Genomic DNA, 17925 nt, shown 5'->3' with positions numbered 1-17925 from the left:
ATGGAGCACAGTAAAGAATTAGTATAGAATTAGATTTTAAATTGGGAATCATATTTACTGTCTGCCACTTTTCCTAATTCTTTGGTTCACGTGGTTGTGGTAATCTCCCCTTGCTCGATTTGACTTCCTCCCACATGAGAAGTGCAGTAGGAATAAAGCCCATTTCACTGACTGCATGATTTGTTACTAGGATTTGATCCTTTGATATCGGTTTGAAGAGATTGAGTTGTATTACCAATGCATAAGTAGCCTCTTATATGTGGTGATAAAATGAAAATTTTATCAGTGTAAACAATGTCTCTGTTTTCCTCCTAATTGCTTTTTAGTTGCTTGAGATATGAATTCCTACTTCTCGGTTGGCGCTTCTCTCTAACAATATAAGCCTGCTTCATTTCGTTTTGTTTTTTTTTCCGGTGGTACCTTAATTTCTTTAATTATCGACTTACCCTTGTATCGGTACCTTCAATTGCTACCTTTAATTCTTTCAGATTCTTTTTAATTCCTTTCACTGTAGGCATTCGTTTTTCAGCTAGATAAAAGTTGAAAACAATTCTCCTAACAACAGCATCATCAAAACTATCAGTGTTTATAGTTATTTTGGGTTTACATTTTTACCTGTAGCTAGAAATTTCTTTCCTCCGCCAGATTCTGACAGTCTGCCTTCCCTTTTAATTTTCTGGACAGAGCTACATGAAACGCTTGTCACCACTTTTCATAAACATTATGTACAATATCCCCAGACTAGCTATACATTCTGCCTTTCAGTTTTGAAGTACCAATAGGCGTCATAATTTCAATCTGAAGTCACTTTCTGCTGTTAATACAAGCACGGAGGAACACAAAGAACTTGTACTATGTTCACAACGGACATATGACTTGTGACAAACTGAAGGTAGCCAGATGTACACTCCTGGAAATTGAAATAAGAACACCGTGAATTCATTGTCCCAGGAAGGGGAAACTTTATTGACACATTCCTGGGGTCAGATACATCACATGATCACACTGACAGAACCACAGGCACATAGACACAGGCAACAGAGCATGCACAACGTCGGCACTAGTACAGTGTATATCCACCTTTTGCAGCAATGCAGGCTGCTATTCTCCCATGGAGACGATCGTAGAGATGCTGGATGTAGTCCTGTGGAACGGCTTGCCATGCCATTTCCACCTGGCGCCTCAGTTGGACCAGCGTTCGTGTCGTGCTGGACGTGCAGACCGCGTGAGACGACGCTTCATCCAGTCCCAAACATGCTCAATGGGGGACAGATCCGGAGATCTTGCTGGCCAGGGTAGTTGACTTACACCTTCTAGAGCACGTTGGGTGGCACGGGATACATGCGGACGTGCATTGTTCTGTTGGAACAGCAAGTTCCCTTGCCGGTCTAGGAATGGTAGAACGATGGGTTCAATGACGGTTTGGATGTACAGTGCACTATTCAGTGTCCCCTCGACGATCACCAGAGGTGTACAGCCAGTGTAGGAGATCGCTCCCCACACTATGATGCCGGGTGTTGGCCCTGTGTGCCTCGGTCGTATTTAGTCCTGATTGTGGCGCTCACCTGCACGGCGCCAAACACGCATACGACCATCATTGGCACCAAGGCAGAAGCGACTCTCATCGCTGAAGACGACATGTCTCCATTTGTCCCTCCATTCACGCCTGTCGCGACACCACTGGAGGCGGGCTGCACGATGTTGGGGCGTGAACGGAAGACGGCCTAACGGTGTGCGGGACCGTAGCCCAGCTTCATGGAGACGGTTGCGAATGGTCCTCGCCGATACCCCAGGAGCAACAGTGGCCCTAATTTGCTGGGAAGTGGCGGTACGGTCCCCTACGGCACTGCGTAGAATCCTACGCTCTTGGCGTGCATCCGTGCGTCGCTGTGGTCCGGTCCCAGGTCGACGGGCACGTGCACCTTCCGCCGACCACTGGCGACAACATCGATGTACTGTGGAGACCTCACGCCCCACGGGTTGAGCAATTCGGCGGTACGTCCACCCGGCCTCCCGCATGCCCACTATACGCCCTCGCTCAAAGTCCGTCAACTACACATACGGTTCACGTCCACGCTGTCGCGGCATGCTACCAGTGTCAAAGACTGCGATGGAGCTCCGTATGCCACGGTAAACTGGCTGACACTGACGGCGGCGGTGCACAAATGCTGCGCAGCTAGCGCCATTCGACGGCCAACACCGCGGTTCCTGGTGTGTCCGCCGTGCCGTGCGTGTGATCATTGCTTGTACAGCCCTCTCGCAGTGTCCGGAGCAAGTATGGTGGGTCTGACACACCGGTGTCAATGTGTTCTTTTTTCCATTTCCAGGAGTGTATTTGCACTGAACAGTACCTCTCTGCGCATGCGGAGGGTTATCCGGCAATTCCATTGTACCCAATAGTGAAGGTTTCAGATACTTGGCGCGGAAAGTACACACAAAGCAATTATACAAAATTATGTACAGACAACAAGTATGACCAAAGGTATATTCTATGTCAAACGCTGTTGTTTTAACAGTATGCTCAACAGACATGTCAGTTGAAAAACCCAATTTATTTCTTAATACCATAATGAGCATAACTGTAGGAAGATTTTGCAGAAATGGGGTTACGTAAAATGAGCGTTTGGCATTGATCGCCAGGAGACCCCACCCTGCGGAGTTCGGCCACCGAGTTGTAAGCCTTATTTCCGGTTGTGATGAGGAGAAAAACACAACAACCAGTCCACGGGTGGAGAAAATCTCAACCCAGCTGGGAATCGAAGCAGGTCCCCACTGCATTGTAAGCAAGCATGTTACCACTCAGCTAAGCAGTCGGAGAGGGCTTACGGATTTCATGTACATCGACGTCTATTCCTCATATCCTTTGAAAGGTGTTTCACTCTAAATAATGAAAAATGTGAAGTCATCCACATGAGTACTAAAAGAAATCCGCTAAATTTCAGTCACACTATAAATCACACAAGTCTAAAGGCTGTAACTCAGCTAAATTCTTAGGTATTACAATTATAAAACTTAAATTGGAAGCATCACGTAGATAATGTCGCGAGGAAAGTAAACTAAAGACTGCAAGTTATTGATAGAACATTTAGAAATGGTAACAGGTCTGCCAAAGAGACTAACAGCACGTGTGTCCACATTCTTCTGGAGTGTTGCTGTTCGCTGTGGGATGTGCATCAGATGGGACACACGTATGTAAAAGTTAAAAGATGGGCAGCTCTTTTTGTATAATCACGAAATAGAGGAGAGAGTGCCAGGGACATGATACATGGATTGGGATGGTAATTATTAAAACAACAGAGCTTTTTGTAGTGGCGAGATCAATGAAATTTCAATCACCAACTTCCTCCTCCAACTCCGAAATTATTTTGTTGGCGCCCAAGTACGTAGGGAGAAATGATCGTAATAAAATATGAGGAATCAGAGCTCGCAGAGAAAGATTTAAGTTCTCGTTTTCTCACGCGCCATTTGAGGGAATTATTAAAACAACAGAGTTTTTCCTAGCGGCGAAATCAGTTAAGGAAATTTCAATCTCCAGCTTCCTCCTCCAACTCCGAAAATATTTTGCTGGTGTCCACCTACATAGGGAGAAACGATCACAATAAAATAAGAGAAATCGGAGCTCGCACAGAAACATTTAAGTGCTCCGCCATACACCTAATTGTGGATCGCAGTAATTATGTAGAACTACATTTTAGATTCGCTTTTTGTATCAACAGTGAAATTTACAAGGAACTTGACAGAAACAGATGACATACAGGGACAGCTAAAGTGCGATGAAAATCTAATAAAATGGTGAATAAAGATACGTCAGTAATGCCAAAGGCAATGGTTCCCTTAGAAAAATCGAGGGGGAACGGTTGAACTATGCCTTACGCTCAGTCGCAACACGTGAAACAGAAAAATTAAATACGGCTTTCTATCTGTTTTCTAAATAGCCAATGAATTCCTACGAGACACCGTTGTAACACACGCTCTTCGTTGCGACGAGACCACCGATCCGATGCAAATGAGAGCAATCACCGGAGGAAATGTTTTTTGAACAGACAGCACCTCCCAGTAACATCATTCAGCATACTAGAGGACACAACTGGCATTCCGGTCACATTAATGAGCTGGCAATCACACTGGTGTAGAATTCACATGGCCGAATCAGGCAACAGCCGGTCCTGATGCGCTGTGGTTGACGGCCGCTATGCAAATTGCCCGTTTATGTAATCCAGCTTGAAGTTTCCAACTGCTAGATGCGTGCCGAATATTCTGAGCAACCCAAGTGAATACATTAGTCCTGGGGAAACTTACAGCTGGCTGCCAGCGCACGGAAACAGCATTGTCAGATACTACCGGGAAGTAACGGAAATGCATGTCGTAAATTTTTCCGAATGTTTGATATTCTAGAGTACTAAATCACTACCTTCGCTCTCCTGCAAATATAATTAGAGAATTCGATACTTTATGTTTGAGAAAAATAACTTTTTCTCTCAAACAGGAAACCAATATCAATACACGTGAACTGTTCTTATGTAATGTCACCGGAATAAAATACTCTGACGGGGACTGTTCTTATGTAATATCACCGGAATAAAATACTCTGACGTGAACTGTTCTTATGTAACCCCACTGCAATAAAATACTTTGGAGTGCGAAACTTAGTGAATGACTATAACTTTCACATGAAGTGTCATTGCCAAGTAACATTGCTCGATGAAACTTCGACCATACATAGAAAGAACTGCTACAGTATAGTACAGAAGATAACTGAAAACAAAACGCAACGAGATTATCAGAAATGACATTTTTGTTCAATGAGCCAGCCGCTGTGGCCTAGCGGTTCTAGGAGCTTCAGTCCGGAACAGCGCTGCTGCTAACGTCACAGGTTCGAATCCTGCCTCATGCATGGATGTGTGTGCTGTCCTTAGGTTAGCTAGATGTAAATAGGTCTAAGCCTAGGGGACTGATGACCTCAGATGTTGAGTCCCATAGTGCTTAGAGCCATTTGAAGAATTTTTTTGGTTCAATGTCAATAATTACACTGAAGCCTTCGTCCATTGGAAATGGCGGCACATGATACACAACAGGGCGTGTGACCACCATTGACAGTAACACATGTTCTGTAACGTGCTCCCATAGTGATCACCAAGTTGGTAAGGAAATTTTGTGATAAGGCGTTCCATTGCTCCACCAGCTCATTTGAGTAGTGCTGGATGGTCACTGATAAATGTCGCGATGCTTCAGTACGTCTCTCCAACATATCCCATACCTGCTCGATGGGATTTAAGTAAGGGAGAGCAAACTGTTTCATAACTTAAGCACTTGCTTTTAACGCGATTAGAACCACAAAAAATGGTTCAAATGGCTCTGAACACTATGGGACTTAACATATGATGTCATCAACCCACTAGGACTTAGAACAACTTAAACCTAACTAATCTAAGGACATCAGACACATCCATGCTCGAGGCAGGATTCGAACCTGCGACCGTAGCAGTCACGAGGTTCCAGATTAAAGCGCCTAGAACCGCTCGGTCACAACCGCCGTCGAATACAACCACATGTCGAAACCATTTTTTTCTTCAAAAATGTTTGTTGTCGTTGTTTAATTTCCTTTGAGTTATTAGCCAGCACGGCATTCACTTCAAAGTGAGTGAAGAAACCGCCTAAAAATCTAACTTATATTCGCTAGCAGAACCGATTGAAAGACTGTAGACAAGTTTCAGTTGCAAAGAAACAGCCCATAAGTCAGGGAGTACGTAAATTTAGAACAGATTGTGCCCATTGTTCTAAATCTGTTGCTCGCATAGTCTCGTTTCAGTCGAAGAACTTATATAAATAGTAATTCAGTCGTTACATAAAAACGACAATCACTGAATCGATTGCTTTCATTCGGCTCTCCTCAGACTGATTTAGCCGGAGGAATGAATTCGTAATTCAGCCGACACGTAACACTAGAACAGAAGGACTTGATTGTTTTTCCAACAAGCGACTAAATCGATTGTTCTCATTCGGTTGCTCCATCACTGCGATTTACAAAGTCCAAAACATGTAGCCGGTAGTAAATTCTACATGTTAGCGTCCCTGGTAATGAAACTGAACATACTAGAATGAGAGATATTTAAATAGAATACAAGGAAAAGGTGACTGTATAATAACTTCTTTTGATATAATTCACAAACTGCGACACCTTCCTTGCTTTGCTCGCTATATAAGGCCACAGAAGAGTCTTAGCAGAATGTGCTTCTTACGGAAATGCGATTCTAGTACCTGGAGTCGGCGGTTTTCTGTTAACTGTGCCTTTCGAGTTCTTGTGGCGATATTTCCAAAGAAACTTTTATCCTCCAACACATTTCTCTTTATTTGCAACCGAGAACTCAAATACTAGTTTTCATACATTTAGCTTTGAAAATGTTTTAATAGAATAAACTATTTCACCCCCTTTCCAAAAACACTGAAACCTGTATTTTCTTATTTTCAGCCGAGAAGCAAAACACAAATTTATACAGCCATACCTTCAAAAATGCATTCAAAATAAAATATATTCATACAACCTTTCAGCCGCCATTTTACCCCCATTAGACAGTGAGTTTCCAGAAATGCAGAGAAACACATGGTTTTTATATTTGTGGCTGATGAAACCAAATAGCAATTTTCGTAGTGCTAGGTTATGCATTAATTTAATAGCGACATATTTTCAAAAACCCTTTCATCCGCAAATTCTCCTCCTTACAGGAGGAATTTAGAAAAATTCCTTCTTAAACGATGCCTACAGTATGATAAACACACTCTCCAAATTTCAAGTTTCGGTCCGATATAGAAATTCAAGTCATTTACGAATAAAATAAATAGGAATTGCAGGGAAGCTAAGGAAAAATGGCTGTATGAAAAATCTGAAGATTTTTTAAAAAGAAATGGTTCTCGGAAGGATTGACTCAGCACACATAAAGGTCAAAACGACCTTTTGTGAAAGTAACAGCAAGGAAGGTAACATTAAAACTTCAAAGGAAATTACACTATTAAATGCAGAAAGTACACGAAGATTCATGTGAGGGGGAAGAAATGTCTCATAACAGGAGTCGATGAGGAAGAGATGCGGTAGTCGAATCAGAATTTAAAAGAGCTTAGGAAGACTGAAAAGGTAAAGCAAAAGGGACAGATAACATTCCATCAGAATCTCTACAACCACTTGGGAAAGTGGCAACAAAACGATTTTTCACGTTAGGGCGTAGAAATCCTGAGACTGGCGACATACTATCAAACTTTCGGAAAAACATCATCCACAAAATTCCGAAGATAGCTAGAGCCGACGAGACCTGCCGCACAATCAACTTAGCAGCTCATACGGGTACATCAACGTTGCTAACAAGAATAGTACCTACATGAAAAATGGAAAATAAAAATGAGGATCTGTTGGATGCCAAACAGTTTGATTTTGCGAAAGTTAAAGGCACCATAGAGGCAGTTCAATCAATGTATTTTTATAGAAAGGAAATAAGGAAAGGAGATAAGGATCTTTATTGTCTATAATATATCATACTATCTCCACTGATCTTTATTTTACAATTTCCATTACCAACTTTCGCCCATATAAAAAGGTACTCATCAGCATTTAATTTTTTCTTATTCCTCGTACTCAAAGCAAATGGCATGCTTGGAACAAGAGTACCATAAGGCTGTTTAGCCAACAGTTCTGTAGTCTCCGAAATACTCCATGTCTTCCAAGTGAGAATGTTAGCATCAGGAAAAGCTTCCAGGCCACCATAATCCGCTTGATTGCACCACACAACAGCAAGTGTGAGCCACGTACTACCTCCAAACAGAGCTTATACATCACAGGTGAAGTTGAGATGGAGTCCACGAAAAACATTCGGTCCTCCAATTAATTGCTGTTTATTAAATTGACCAGCAAGGTCAATATCAATTGCCTTCAAACTGCGATACACAGGTACACTGCGCCGCCAGCAACGACGCCATGCACGTCGCAGAGGCATTGCTGTGGCACGTTAACACAAGTGAACGTAGCAAGCCAACGCCCCCCCCCCCCTCCCCCCCCCCCCCCCCCCAGCGGGGGCTCGAGTTCTCCTTCGGGCATGGGTGTGTGTGTGTGTTGTCCTTAGCGTAAGTTGGTTTAAGTTATATTACGTAATGTGTAAGCTTAGGGACCCATAAGACCGTATCACAAATTTCCAAAAGATTTCAAGACATGTTTATAGAACATGTCGATCTGGAAAAAGCGTTCCGCAGTGCAAAATGGCACAAGGTGTCCGAAATTCTGAAAAATAAGGGTAAGCTGTACATAAAGACGGGTAATACACAGTAGAAAGCGGGAACATCAGGGTTGGATGACTGAGAACAAAGTGCTCCAATTAAAAAGAGTGTGAGGTGTAGTCTTTCGCCCTTAATGTTCACTCCATTCACCGAAGAAACGATGATTGAAATAAAAGAAAGGTTGGCTAGTGGGTTTAAAATTCAAGCAAAAAGGGTGCTGGTGATAAGGTTCGCCGACGACATTGGTATTCTTAGTGAAAGTAAACAAGAATTACAGGATCTGCTGAACAGACTGGACAGTCTAATGAGTACAGATTGTGGAAGAGAATCAGAGTATTTGAGATGTGATGCTATAGAAGAATGTTGAAAAACAGGTGGACTGATAAGAGGACGGAATGAGGAGACTGTCCACAGAACCGGCGAGGACAGTCCTAAATGGCTCTGAGCGCTATGGGACTTAACTTCTGAGGTCATCAGTCCCCTAGAACTTAGAACTACTTGAACCTAACTAACCTAAGGACATCACACACATCCATGCCCGAGGCAGGATTCGAACCTGCGACCGTGGCGGTAGCGCGGTTCCAGACTGTAGCGCCTAGAACCGCTCGGCGACCCCAGCCGGCGGCGAGGAAAGTAATAAATGGGAAAACCTGAGAATAAGGTCAGGAGATACGGCATCTGTTAATGTATCAAGGAATAATTTCCATAGTACTACAGGGAAATGTAGGGGATAAGAAGTGTAGAGGAAGACAGACTGGAATACATCGAACAATTGATTAAGGCTGTAGGATACCCTGAAATAAAACGTTTGGCACAGAAGAGGAAATCGTGGCAGGCCGAGTCATGGTAGTCTGACGACTGATAACGAAAACATAAAAAAAAGTCCACGACTGCTTGAGCTGGGCGATGATGAGTCAGTCAATCAGTCAGGACATTTCCGTTTATATATAATGGTTAGTAAATATCAGTGTGAGATTTCGCGCTCTAGAATAACTTTCCATTTGCTGTCGCACCAACTAATCGCATTAAAGGACTAATAAGATGGCGCAATTTCTCACTGAATTTTGCTCGTTGACCTTCTGTGGTTTGCTGGTCACTCCACTTTCTTATATCGTATATCAGCTAATGCATTCTCTCGCAAATATGGAGTGAATCGTGGGATTAAATATCATGGCTCCCAGAGCCAGAAAAGTTACAAGGTTCATAATTTGTGTTGTTATTATTATTATTTGCTATGAAACGACATCGCTATTAATATTCGATGGTGACATTCAAATGTTGTGTGAAAGAGCTTTAGGATTTACTGAATTATCTGTCTACTGAATAAAGAGTACGAACTGATAGTAAACCGAAATATAAGGAAGTACTGACGAGCAGCGGAAAAAGATTCGCAATAAAAATATCAAAGCTGAGGATAATGTCGTAGATGAACTGAAAGCTCCTGTTTTGGAAGGAAAATCGTGTATGACTAACGACGAGAAGAACATATAAGAGAGCAGTTCGTTTTGAACTAAATCTACTGATAAGAAATACGGGCCTCAATTTGACAAAGACTTTCTAAAAATATGCATCTGGGGTCCCGTAGCATATGGAATTGAATCTTAATTTCTTAATTTATCGTTCACATGTTGAACGCTCCACAAGAAGGGCGTTTGCAAAGCAATTACAACCATTCTTTCCACTCCTCTGTATCTACTAAACTGTATACAAAACATTTGCCTGAAGCTCAATATTTAAACGACAGTTAAATGTCTGATCGTTACAATACGAATGATATATGAGATTGTGGAGATTTTTAATAGTCTTTCCACTGCTGAACTAAATTGCGTGGGTAATTATTAATCAATGGTTTTGATTAGAGGAAAACAACTGTAAGACTAATTATTTTTCGGAAGAGGAATGAAATTAGCATTTAGGATAGTGCAGGTCAACATATTACAGTTTTTGTATAGCTGTAATTGCTACTCAGTTTGTACTCTGTGCGTTCTGCTATTACTAGGTAAACTGTAAAGCAATGCCGTATGCGCAATATTATTTCTGTTTTCGTACGGATTATCCTTCTGAGAACCTCAGTCAACCCACAGCGCTCCACAGTAAATTAACACAGCAAACAACGTCATAGTACATGCTGTTACGCAGTTTAATAATATTACGGTTTTCAGTTACTTAGAATCTTGTTAATAAAACATAGTATAAACTAGTTTTTGACCCTGAAATATTTGCGTTATTGCGAGCTTGGAAACAGTGTTTACCATTGATTCGTAATTTCATCGAGGAAGGAGGTGTCTTAGTGTAATAAATATGTTATAATTTTGGATGATCGCTCCTACATCCATCTATATCACGTCATCTTAACTGCTCATCTGTCGGAAACACCTAGCTGTGTATGACGTCATACTCTTCTAGTTGTTCACTTGTGATTGTGACGTGCACCTGGCATTCTCCAGTTGCGTCGCTCCGTACACGAAATCTCACACCTCTATACTGGTGCCTCTCCCACTTTACATTATATCACAGTGCTCAAGCAGGGGAAATACCATATGCACTCCGTTGATATTCGAGACCATGCTGCCAAGATCAGATTTCCCGTAACGACGGTAAGTCAATGTTGGAACTGTTCCGTAAGAAAGGCGCTGCTGCTGCGTTCCCCTACACTTCACCTCAAGATCCTCTTAGTGAGATCTCTTGGTCCCCGTTCCTCCGTGAAGCCTTAGTCATTTTGGCTGGTCTCCCAACCCTTCATACTGGTCCAGTCCATCGTCATTTCTTCTGGTTGTTTCCTCTGGTGCCAACCAGAAACACACGAAACAGCATGTTGCTACCATTTTCCAAATTTTCTACGGCTTTAAGCCTCTTCAGTTGACATGGCTGTCAAATGAGAAATGATACCGTTATCACACTTATGTATCAGCGTGAAGCTTAAGGAAAAGTAGTGTTATAACTCCAGTAAACTATTCTCCTTACCCTAAAACATTAGAAGTCAATCATCCTGCAGATAATTTTGTCTATTATATATAGCTTACGGATTTTACAGAAAAAATGGTTATAGGAAAACAACACATATCAGTAAAGAAGTCTGTGGATTTTCGGCCGTCGTTGGAAGGGAATGGTGTTTCGATATCACTCTCACGAGTATCTAATGACGAGAGCTGCAGTCTTCGAAATGCCTTACCTTTGTCCAGACCGAAATCCTGAGTGTATTTTATTATTTCACACTTGCCTCGTTAAGCTGAGATCTTCAGCTAGTATATTTTTAAATGACAAAGCTAATTACACGTAAGACCTCATAAAGAGTGGTGATGGACATGCAGGGATCTGTATTATATGTCTGCCTATGTTAATGATAGAACTTTAAAACCCTGATGTCTGTATGTTTGTCTGATAAAAGGTAATCCCAGAAACTTCCTTCCCTTTACATGTGGCAAGGTCCTTATCGACCATACGCCTGTTCTCTGAGCCTCTTCCACTTCTGTCTGTCTGTTTGTCCAGTTGCTGTTGCTATTCAACCTAGTTGTGTCCTCCCGAATGTTATCCCGCCATCTGATTCTGGGTCTTCTTCTCCCTCTCGTTCCATATATTGTTCTGCTGACTGCCATTCCAGGTGGTCTGTTCTCTGTCATTTTCGCTATGTGGCCTGCCCAGTTCCACCTTCTCCTCTTGAGCCCTTCGACGATGTTACGGTGTTTGTACACCCCTCTTAATTCTTCATTTCTTCTCATTCTCCATTCCATGTTACTTTCATCGTATACAGGTCGAAAAATTTTCCTTAGTACTTTTCTTTCGAACATTAACTGTTTCTCTTCATCTTTCTTTCTAAATATTAATGTTTCACATCCGCATAACATCACAGGTATAATGGTAAATTGATATAAGCGGACTCTGAAGTTACTGCTAAGTGATCTTTTTCTTAGAATTTTGATAAAACTAAAAAGTGTCTTGTTTGCTGTTGCTAAACGAGCATCTATTTCTATACCTGGTTCAAATGTCTCTGAGCACTATGGGACTTAACTTCTGGGGTCATCAGTCCCCTAGAACTTAGAACTACTTAAACATAAGTAACCTAAGGACATCATACACATCCATACCCGAGGCAGGATTCTAACCTTCGACCGTAGCTGTCGTATTTCTATACCTGTTCTGTTGTTATTACTAAAAACACTTCCCAGGTTCCTGAAGTAGTCAACAGTCTCAAAATCAACGAGGCGGGTTTCTATGGGGTTTTCAGTGGTAGCTTCAGCGAAACAAGGGGAAACGTATAGGGTTCATTTCATCATGAGCAGATCGTAAAGAAAGGTGTCATAATTTAAAGTTTTAGTAAAATTTTATTGTCTGTGTCTCTGGTTGACAAAACTTGTCTCCAAATCTACTAGAAGAATTTTCACGAGGTTTCCATAGGTAAAATGACTGCAGCTTTGGGCACCAAATAGTCTTTATATCACCAACAGCGAATCACGGAAACAGGATATCCATTCATATTATAAAAATATATGCATGTACGCTTATGTGACAAAAGCCTAATGTCGTGGCGAACCTCCTTTCGCAATTCGACGTGGCATAGACTCAGCAACTCGTTGGAAGTGTCCTGCAAAATATGCGTCCATGATTGCGAAACTGTTGGCGGCGCATGATTTTGAGCACGAACTGACCTCTGTGTTAAGACCCATAAACGTTCGATAGGATTCATGTCGGGCTATCTGGGTGTTCAAATCATTTACTCTAACTGTCCAGAATGCTCTTCAAACCAACCGCAAACAATTGTAGCCCAGTGACATAGAATATTGTCACCCATAAAAATCCTGTCGTTGTTTGGGAACGTGAAGTCCATGAATGGCCGCAAATGGTTCAGTAGGACTAAAGGACCCAGTTCGTTCCATGTAAACACAGCTCACACCATTCTGAAGCCACTATCTCTTGCACAGTGCCTTTTTGACACCCAGGTCCATCGCCTCGTTGGAGTCTGCGCTCCACTCGAACACTACCATCAGCTCTTACCAAATGAAATCGAGACTCATCTGACCAGGGTACGGTTTTCCAGTCGTCTAGGGTCCAATCAATAGTACCCGTGGTCTAGGGGTAGCGTCTTTGATTCATAATCAAAAACGTCTTCGGTCCTGGGTTCGATCACCGCCACTGCCTCAGTTTTGATAAATAATAAGCATTGGCGGCCGAAGACTTGCGGCATAAGAAGTCAGCCTCATTCTGCCAACGGCCTTGTCAAAGAGGGCGAAGGAGCGGATAGAGGTTCAGGGCAATCTTTTGTCCTAGGGGTGGGAAATTGCCCCTAAAGGTGGTAGAATCAGTAATGATCAACGACATGAGGATGCAGAAGGATAGGGAAACCACTGCATTAAAGACACGTAACGTGTATCCACAGGACATGTGGCCTGTAGTTGAAGAAGTGTCAGGATGATCTCTCCATTGGCAAAAGATTCCGGAATAGTCCCCCATTCGGATCTCCGGGAGGGGAGTGCAAGGGGGAGGTTACCATGAGAAAAAAATAGAATAATCAACGAAAGGATAATGTTCTAAGAGTCGTGGTGTGGAATGTCAGAAGCTTGAACGTGGTAGGGAAACTAGAAAATCTGAAAAGGAAAATACAAAGGCTAAATCTAGATATAGTAGGGGTCAGTGAAGTGAAGTGGAAGGAAGACAAGGATTTCTGGTCAGATGAGTATCGGGTAATATCAACAGCAGCAGAAAATTGGTATAACAGGTGTAGGATTCGTTATGAATAGGAAGGTAGGGCAGAGGGTGTGTTACTGTGAACACTTCAGTGACCGGGTTGTTCTAATCAGAATCGACAGCAGACCAACACCGACAACTATAGTTCAGGTATACATGCCGACGTCGCAAGCTGAAGATGAAGATATAGAGAAAATGTATGAGGACATTGAAAGGGTAATGCAGTATGTAACGGGAGACGAAAATCTAATAGTCATGGGCGACTGGAATGTAGTTGTAGGGGAAGGAATAGAAGAAAAGGTTACAGGAGAATATGGGCTTGGGACAAGGAATGAAAGAGGAGGAAGAACAATTGAGTTCTGTAACAAGTTTCAGCTAGTAATAGCGAATACCCTGTTCAAAAATCACAAGAGGAGAAGGTATACTTGGAAAAGGCCGGGAGGTACGGGAAGATTTCAATTAGATTACATCATGGTCAGACAGAGATTCCGAAATCAGATACTGGATTGTAAGGCGTACCCAGGAGCAGATATAGACTCAGATCACAATATAGTAGTGATGAAGAGTAGGCTGAAGTTCAAGACATTAGTCAGGAATAATCAATACGCAAAGAAGTGGGATACGGAAGTTCTAAGGAATGGCGAGATACGTTTGAAGTTCTCTATCGCTATAGATACAGCAATAAGGAATAGTGCAGTAGGCAACACAGTTGAAGAGGAATGGATGTCTCTAAAAAGGGCCATCACAGAAGTTGGGAAGGAAAACATAGGTACAAAGAAGGTAACTGCGAGGAAACCATGGGTAACAGAGGAAATACTTCAGTTGATTGATGAAAGGAGGAAGTACAAACAAGTTCCGGGAAAATCAGGAATACAGAAATACAAGTCGCTGAGGAATGAAATAAATAAGAAGTGCAGGGAAGCTAAGACGAAATGGCTGCAGGAAAAATGTGAAGACATCGAAAAAGATATGATTGTCGGAAGGACAGACTCAGCATACAGAAAAGTCAAAACAACCTGTGGTGACATTAAAAGCAACGGTGGTAACATTAAGAGTGAAACGGGAATTCCACTGTTAAATGCAGAGGAGAGAGCAAATAGGTGGAAAGAATACATTGAAAGCCTCTATGAGGGTGAAGATTTGTCTGATGTGATAGAAGAAGAAACAGGAGTCGATTTAGAAGAGATAGGGGATCCAGTATTAGAATCGGAATTTAAAAGAGCTTTGGAGGACTTACGGTCAAATAAGGCAGAAGGGATAGATAACATTCCATCAGAATTTCTAAAATCATTGGGGGAAGTGGCAACAAAACGACTATTCACGTTGGTGTGTAGAATATATGAGTCTGACTTTCGGAAAAGCATCATCCACACAATTCCGAAGACGGCAAGAGCTGACAAGTGCGAGAATTATCGCACATTCAGCTTAACAGCTCATGCATCGAAGCTGCTTACAAGAATAATATACAGAAGAATGGAAAAGAAAATTGAGAATGCGCTAGGTGGCGATCAGTTTGGCTTTAGGAAAAGTAAAGGCACGAGAGAGGCAATTCTGACGTTACGGCTAATAATGGAAGCAAGGCTATGGAAATATCAAGACACGTTCATAGGATTTGTCGACCTGGAAAAAGCGTTCGACAATATAAAATGGTGCAAGCTGTTCAAGATTCTGAAAAAAGTAGGGGTAAGCTGTAGGGAGAGACGGGCCATATACAATATGTACAACAACCAAGAGGGAATAATAAGAGTGGACGATCAAGAACGAAGTGCGCGTATTAAGAAGGGTGTAAGACAAGGCTGTAGCCTTTCGGCCCTACTCTTTAATCTGCACATCGAGGAGGCAATGATGGAAATAAAAGAAAGGTTCAGGAGTGGAACTGAAATATAAGGTGAAAGGATATCAATGATACGATTCACCGATGACATTGCTATCCTCAGTGAAAGTGAAGAAGAACTAAATGATATGCTGAACGGAATGAACAGTCTAATGAGTACACAGTATGGTTTGAGAGTAAATCGGAGAAAGACGAAGGTAATGAGAAGTAGTAGAAATGAGGACAGCGAGAAACTTAACATCAGGATTGATGGTCACGAAGCCGATGAAGTTAAGGAATTCTGCTACCTAGGCAGTAAAATAACCCATGACGGACGGAGCAAGGAGGACATCAAAAGCAGACTCGCTATGGCAAAAAAGGCATTTCTGGCCAAGAGAAGTCTACTAATATCAAATACTGGCCTTAATTTGAGGAAGAAATTTCTGAGGATGTACGTCGGGAGTACAGCATTGTATGGTAGTGAAACATGGACTGTGGGAAAACCGGAACAGAAGAGAATCGAAGCATTTGAGATATGGTGCTATAGACGAATGTTGAAAATTAGGTGGACTGATAAGGTAAGGAATGAGGAGGTTCTATGCAGAATCGGAGAGGAAAGGAATATGTGGAAAACACTGATAAGAAGAAGGAACAGGATGATAGGACATCTGCTAAGACATGAGGGAATGACTTCCATGGTACTAGAGGAAGCTGTAGAGGGCAAAAACTGTAGAGGAAGAGAGTGGAATACGTCAAGCAAATAATTGAGGACGTAGGTTGCAAGTGCTACTTTGAGATGAAGAGGTTAGCACAGGAAAGGAATTCGTGGCGGCCGCAACAAACCAGTCAGTAGATAGTCACAGCCCATTAAGGCCAATTTTTGCCGTACCCTCCTAACGGATACATTCGCAGTACGCCTACATTGATTTCTACCGTTATTTCACGCAGTGATGCTAGTCTTATAGGACTGACAAATCTACTCAAAAGCCACTGCTCTAGGTAGGTAAGTGAAGGCCGTGGGCTATTGCGTAGTCCGTGGTGACAGGTAATGCCCGAAATTTGTATTCTCAGCACACTCTTGATGCGTTGGATCTCGAAATATTGAATTCCCTAACAATTTCCGAAATGGAATCTTCCATCCATCGAGCTCCAACTACCGCTCCGCGTTCAGTGTCTGTTAATTCCCGTCATGAGGCCACAATCACGTCCGAAACCTTTTCACCGTGATCCCCTGAGTTCAAATGACAGCACCACCAATGCACTACGTTCTGCAATTTGTGTACGCGGTACTACCGCCTTCTGTCTGTATGAAGTCATCGTGGTGATAAAAACCACCTACATATCAAAGGGGATGAGCGTGGAAAATAACTGTACAACACGATTTTATTCATACAGTATTTGAGAACAAAAGTAATTAGTGACCTGCAACAAACTTCACACATACTTTCTAACCTTTACGAAACATATTCTCGATGACAGCCCCAACAAAATGATGAAAGAAAACAAGTTTATCACCTACTACATTTTCATTTTTCATTTTCGCATCATTCATGACGTTTTTATGTATTATTCGACACAGATTTTCAGCCGGCCGGTGTGACCGAGCAGTTATAGGCGCTGCAGTCTGGAACCGCGCTTCCGCTACGGTCGCAGGTTCGAATCCTGCCTCGGACATGGATGTGTGTGGTGTCCTAAGGTTAGTTAGGTTCAAGTAGTTCTATGTGACTGACGATCTCAGATGATAAGTCCCATAGTGCTCTGAGCCATTTGAACCATTTTGGAACCGATTTTCATACAGTTTTTCACATCAATAAGCAGCCAGATCGATATCACAACCTACCTTATAGACGGTATGTCTGTCTTTGGCAAGGATGACAGCAGCGACACTTCTTGCCATGGAAGCAGTGAGGCCGTAGTAGGTCGCTGGAGCGAGTTGGGGCCACATCTGCGTACACAAGTCACCTAATTCCTGTAATTCCAGGGAGGATGACGTTGAGCTCTGACGCCTCGTTCAGTCACATCCCAGATGTGTAGGACTGTGTTTATATCTGGCGAACTCGGGGGGCCACCACATTAGTTGGAACTCGCCACTGTGTTCCTCGAACCATTCCATCACGCTCCTGGCATGGTGAAATGGCCCATTATCTTGTTGAATAATGCCACTGACATTG

This window comes from Schistocerca gregaria, chromosome 4 (assembly GCF_023897955.1).
Source record: "Schistocerca gregaria isolate iqSchGreg1 chromosome 4, iqSchGreg1.2, whole genome shotgun sequence".
In the NCBI taxonomy this organism is placed as follows: Eukaryota; Metazoa; Arthropoda; class Insecta; order Orthoptera; family Acrididae; genus Schistocerca; species Schistocerca gregaria.
The sequence above is the reverse complement of the archived record's forward strand: the minus strand, read 5'-3'. Positions refer to the sequence as shown.